The sequence below is a fragment of the Pteropus medius genome, unplaced genomic scaffold (assembly GCF_902729225.1).
Source record: "Pteropus medius unplaced genomic scaffold, Ma_sr-lr_union100, whole genome shotgun sequence".
Lineage (NCBI taxonomy): Eukaryota > Metazoa > Chordata > Mammalia > Chiroptera > Pteropodidae > Pteropus > Pteropus medius.
This window is the reverse complement of record NW_024340699.1, coordinates 6,141,518-6,147,517: the sequence shown is the minus strand read 5'-3', so window position 1 is coordinate 6,147,517 and position 6,000 is coordinate 6,141,518.

Genomic DNA, 6,000 nt, shown 5'->3' with positions numbered 1-6,000 from the left:
TTGTACTATTTAAAATGGGTCTTCTGTCTTTTCTGGATAGGTGAGAGAGAAATGCAATGAGAGGTGTTCTTGTTGCAAGGAAGAAGCAACTCTATATACTGTTTGATCAGTTATTTCTAACTCATTTCAAGTTTGATCAGTTATTTCTAACTCATTTCCTATTTTTCCTTTTAGAAAACCTACCCCACCAAGAATTTCAATAGTAGCGAGTAAAATAATTTGGGCAACTGACAGGCAATTCAATTTCTTGGCAGATTTTTAGATAATCAGACACTCAGGAGAAACTTGTAAATTTGCTTTATTCATGGCCAATTTACTATGGCACATTTTTCTCTACCAGCTTAACTCAACTTTTTACTCGACAGAGAAGTGGAGCATCATTACATAGCAGCACAACTGGCTTAGGTGGTTAAGCGGGCACAGATCATCATTTCTGCAAACAAGCCCTCACCTTGCCTCCTGTACTCTTAAATGAATTGTACTAAGGTCTTTGTTCATCTATGAGAAAGCTTATGCCAGACTCTCGTGGCTCAAATACACAGGGGGAATAGAAATAATTCTTCTGACTCTGTGCCTGGAGCCAGTGGACTCTGAAGCAATTACCAGAAGATTAAGAGACCAGCTAATTCATGGGTCAAGAGCTAGAGAGCTAAGGTGGAACCAAATATAAATACTTTGAAGAAGTAACTATATACGTGCTATGAGAAATACAGGGCAGGGTATGAGTATATGTAGTGTAAAAGATACCTAATTTCTGCCAATAAAGAGGAAGCTAAAAGTGATGTATTCTGTTGTCTATGAGGGTCAACAGAGGCTCAAAGACCAGCAACAATAGGTTCCAGGAGAAGAGGCTATAATGGAAGCAATTTGCCCTTCTACCAGTGGTGGAAGAAAGACCGGATGTGGACTCTGAGAAGGAAAGCTAACTTTTGTGTCTCAAAAGCGATGCTGCCCAAGAAAAACACCTGAGCCCAAAGGAGGTGAACCACAAAAAGCCAGTGGTCTAAGAAGAGTCATAAGAGGCCGGATGGAGTTTGCCTGTGCCAATGCACACAGAGTTCTCTAGTGGAGGACTCAGAGTCTCCAATGAAACTAGGAACACACCTGCAGAGGGGAAAGAAAAAAAAATAATAATTGTTCTTTGAACATCTGCCCCACCCAGAGCCATCAACGCAGCACTGCAGCTCTGACGCCAGCCAAGTGGGTCTATGTAACTGGAACATCCCTGCCTTGTTTATTGGGAGGAATGTTCTTCGGCCAGCTGTTACCATGTAGAAATAAAAGCCTGTTGTCACATGGCCCAATGAAAGACAAGGAAAAATAGGGATGTTAATTTTATAAATGTTTTTACTCTTAAATAAACAATAGAAGAATTTTTATTAACTGCATAGCAAATTAAATATCCTTACGGGCCAGATACAGTCCACTGGGTATACTGCCCTTGAGTATCAGTGATACTAAGAGCAGTTAAGGGCCTTTATATCTCTATCTCAGACATGGTCTTTGTTAGGATTACTCACTGTGGTATATGTCCTTTTTATTTTTTGTCTAAGTATTTTCCATTTTGTGAAAGTGAAAAAATTACTTATTGGTACCCTAAAATATGCTTTTTAAATATAATTTTTAGGTCATTATTTAGTCGCCTGCAAAATCAATAATCTTCAATATGATTTTTGAGCACTTTATTTCAATCTTTACTTTGCACCTTAGCTTGACTTATATTATTTTCAACTATGAAAATAATAAACAAAAATTTTAAAATACATAAGTAGAATCGATATATATATTTAAAATCTTACAATCACAGTGGTTACATCCATTATAATCATTTTAGTTCGAGGAGTTTCTCCCCTTCTCCTTCCTTCTTTCAGATCAAAACAAACAAACAAACAAACAAACAAACGTTCCATCTTTTTCAAGGCAGAGAGAGAAATGAAAATTCCCGTTGCCTTTTTTCTTCTCCTTTCCTCTTTTATACCCTCAGATAAAAGCACTGGTACAGATTTCGAACCCAGTATAAGAATTTATGTGAGACCTATAAAAGAAATATAACTTCAAAACTTTAACTTGCCTTGTAAATGTAGAAACTAGATAGAAAAACTCTTTTGTTTAGAAAACTCCTTATTTGAATATGCATGGCCAAGTCCTAAGATTTAGCCAGGCTTGGGGAGGCTGAAACAAAGAAAGGGCAGTATGCTTTGCATAATAATGTGATGGGAATTTTCCACTTTTCCCTGAAGGCTTGAGAAGGATGATGTGGGAGAAAAAGGAGGAGAGAGAGAATGAAGACTGTTTGGGGGTGGGGGATGGTAGGTGTTAAACAATCAAGTTGCAGACTGGGGTCTAACACAACAGAGCCTCTGAGAAGTTCCTTGAAAGAGAAATGAAGGTGTAACTTCAAAAGTGTTGATGTCTGATACCCAATTCCAAGCTGATTCCACCTGAGTGCTCTAAACCTCTGCCTTTACCTGTGGGTCTTCCTTGAGAGTTAGAGACACCAGCACTGTGTGTTACTGCTGCTTTGGAGAATGATGACCAAGGGGTTCCCTTCCTGTTTTGAGAGAAGAGGTCCAGAGTGAGCTGCAGCAGCTCGAAGGAGGCAAAAAGACTACCGGAGAAGCTCAGTAGGAGTTCGAATCAACAGTGTAAGTTTTCATCAAGAGGATATGTGATTAGGACCAAGAAGATCTTAACCTTTCTCTCATCTTGATTAAACTTCAGATAGGTTTCTTTCTGACTCTAGGTCCCTGACCTCCCTTTTCTGAGAGTTTTTACTTGAGAAAAAAAAAAAAACATTCAAGTGTAAATTCTCTTCTGCTCCTTTGAGATGTAAATCTTCTCCCAGCCTCTTGCTGGCTTTGCGATCTGGGAATTTCTTTCTCAAGACTTGGGATATATCCCTTTGAAATGCAATCACCAGGAAAGACAGCACCTCCCTCCCAGTCTCTGCAGAAAGGGAGAAGCCTAGTCAGTAAGTTCCAATTACCAAACATCAGAGGACCCAATCACTAACTTCCCACCTTACACCCTAATATCTAAATACTCCCCACCTACTATCCATCAGACTTTTCCCATTAGCTTAACTCAATGCATTTAAGCTCTTCCATTTTTGTCTCAGGGGATTTGAATTCAATCTCTCTTTCTCCTCCTGCAATAGTCTTAAATAAAATCTTCCTTGCCATGTTAAACAAGGGTCCAGTGTAATTTCTCTTTGATATTGGGACTATCAATCAAATATCCTAAGAATTATTGGAAACTGAGGAGATCTTTGGATTTGGCACAGCTGCGTGGTACGGGAGACCTCAGTTGGCACTGCCTGCCAGCATCTATTCACTCTTTTTCTCATATCACAATGGGGATTTCACTTTAAAGGACCACCCCTTTCTACTGTGTAGAGCTTTGTGGGAACTGCCAGTCAATGGGCATTGCCTCCTCTCCCAGTTCCTTTCCAAGTGATGGATCTGTAACCTGGGTTGAGCCAGATCTACGAAAGGCTTAAGGGCATTTTCATTTTTAATTGAATAACTCAGGACAGAAGATGGTTGAAGCAAATTCATCTCAATGTCAGCAGCTTGCAGAGACTATTCATTCGTATTCCCTTGCCAGAGTCCAGGGCCTTTTTCTGCTGCAGATGTGTTACAGCCTACAGAACTTGAGTTGTTCCTAGCTATCAAGCTACCCTACAGCCTTCTCTCATCACCTCCTATATTATTTATTCTTACATTAACCATCACTCACTGTTTGCTGCTTGCCATAAAATAACCATAACTGCAACATAGAGGATGGTAACTCAACTCATTTTTATGTGTATAATAAAGGACAGGGAAACCATAGAAGTATATTCCATCCTATCTTATTCTATCCTACCCTATCCTGTCATTTTCTTCTCTTCCCTCCTTCCTTTTAATTGTCCATTATCTCTCAATTAATTATCGATATATATGTTGGTCGGTACATATAGATTTTTAATTATATTTTTAACAGAGCTTTCTTAATGTTTTTTCTTTCTGTTAACCTTTTTCTTTACCTTTGTTTTCTATTTTTTCCTGAACAGCATCTGGTCACACCTTTGGCCCATCAGCGACTTATAAACGAGGAGACCCTAGAGTACAGACTGGACAATCCACTCACTGTCCCTAAGGGCAAAGTCCTTGATGAGAGCTGTTCAGTGGCTGTGGATGCTAAAGATCACACTGATCTCTTTGAGATCTACCACTTAGGTTATGAAAGGCATTCTCATTGCTTTCTTCTCCTCTATGCTGTTTTCCAAGCTAGTTTGAGGTCAAGGCTTCACTACTTCATAGTCTCAGATCAATTTACGATTTCAAGAATCAAAATCTTTACATATTGTATATTGTAGGTATAAGGAAAGAAGGGCGTTGACGAATTTTCAAATCCATCATCTCTGCATTAGGAAGAACATGGAGTAACACAAAAGGAAAGCACATGACTTGAAGTTAATCAGATCTCAGTCAGAATCCTAACTCTAACATTCAAAACACTTTCAACTTTGGTTTCTATTGTCGCTGCTATTGTTTTAATATTGGGCATGTTTTCAGTTTCCTCATCTATGGCACAGGGATTACAATTTCCATTTTAGGGTTGCTGTGACTTTACATAAATGACACTGTCCAGTGCCTAATACGTGACACACTAAATAAGCAGAGGTAATGAGAACGATGGTGACTAATTATTGCTTCTTTTATTACTGTGATGATAGCAATCTCTAATGATAGTGTATAAAAAAGTCTATTATCCATAAATATCATGGCATCACAGATGAGCATGAGTAACAAAACCTTTTGTAAAAGTAAGGAGCAAAATCTTTTTAATAAAGTCAAGACCACATTTGATGGGGACCCTGTTAGGAAAACACAGATGTGTTCAGGGCATAGAAACCTTTTGTTTATCTAAATGTAGAGAGAGATTCTCCACCAGATGAAATTTGGTAAGTGCTTATAACGTCAAGATAAATAGACACAAAGACTTAAAATCAGGAAGCACAACCTAGATATAAACACCACAACCTCATCTTTTGTCACTTAAATAATTAAAATGCTTTTCATTGAATAATGAAGTTATTTAACGAGAAACATCAGAAGAGCATCCAGCCAGCAGATCTAACTGTTTTTGCCTCGAGTGACATGTTCCCAGCAGTAGGTTAGATTATGTCTTCATAAAATGTATTCCGTCATTTTTTTCGGTGTTGTTATTTTTGGCAGATAATTAGAAAAAGTATCTATCTATGTGGTGTGAAATCTCTGGATGAAAATAAGGGAGTGAATCCTAACGCAGGTGAAGAAGCCCTCCAACAATTACATGCCAAACCTATCCAGACCAGAGGGGTGAAAGTGACATGCACGTAGACGGATTTTAACAAGTACAGGGATTTTAACACTCCAATGCCAGAAGTTTTGCTCTATCATATATTTTGAGAGAAATTGTAACTACATAAAGGGCATGATACAGAGTAAAATTTTTGCCCTATGTCACCATTTCTTTAAAAAAAGTGTTTTCATAGGTGTCTTCTAAAGGAGATTCCATGGTGAGCTAAGTTTGGAAAACACTAAAACAGATTTTACTTATTTTCCCATCTGGTATCTCTACTAGCCAATGTCAGAGATGCTGCTGACCACAGTTATCATCTATTTCTTTCTTTATAGCGGGGTGTAAGGCACAAGTTTTACCACATCCCTAGCCTTCTTTGCAGTTCGGTGTGGCCATTTGGCTCAGCTCTCCCGAATGGAATGCGAGTCAATATCATGTATATTAGTTCATGACCTGGCCCATGAAACCTCTCCTGATCACTGCTCTATGTGCTTTCACATTTCCTGCCAAATGCATGACAAGTCTTCCTTTGAAAATGGCAGAACTGCTGTCATTTTGGGTCCTAGAATGAGCCCAGAACAGAGAGCAGAACTTTCTCTTGGCTATTTCCCTTCACTATATACTCAATTAAAAAAAAATCTGAATAATGTGTTTCAATTGAAACTGTTCTTC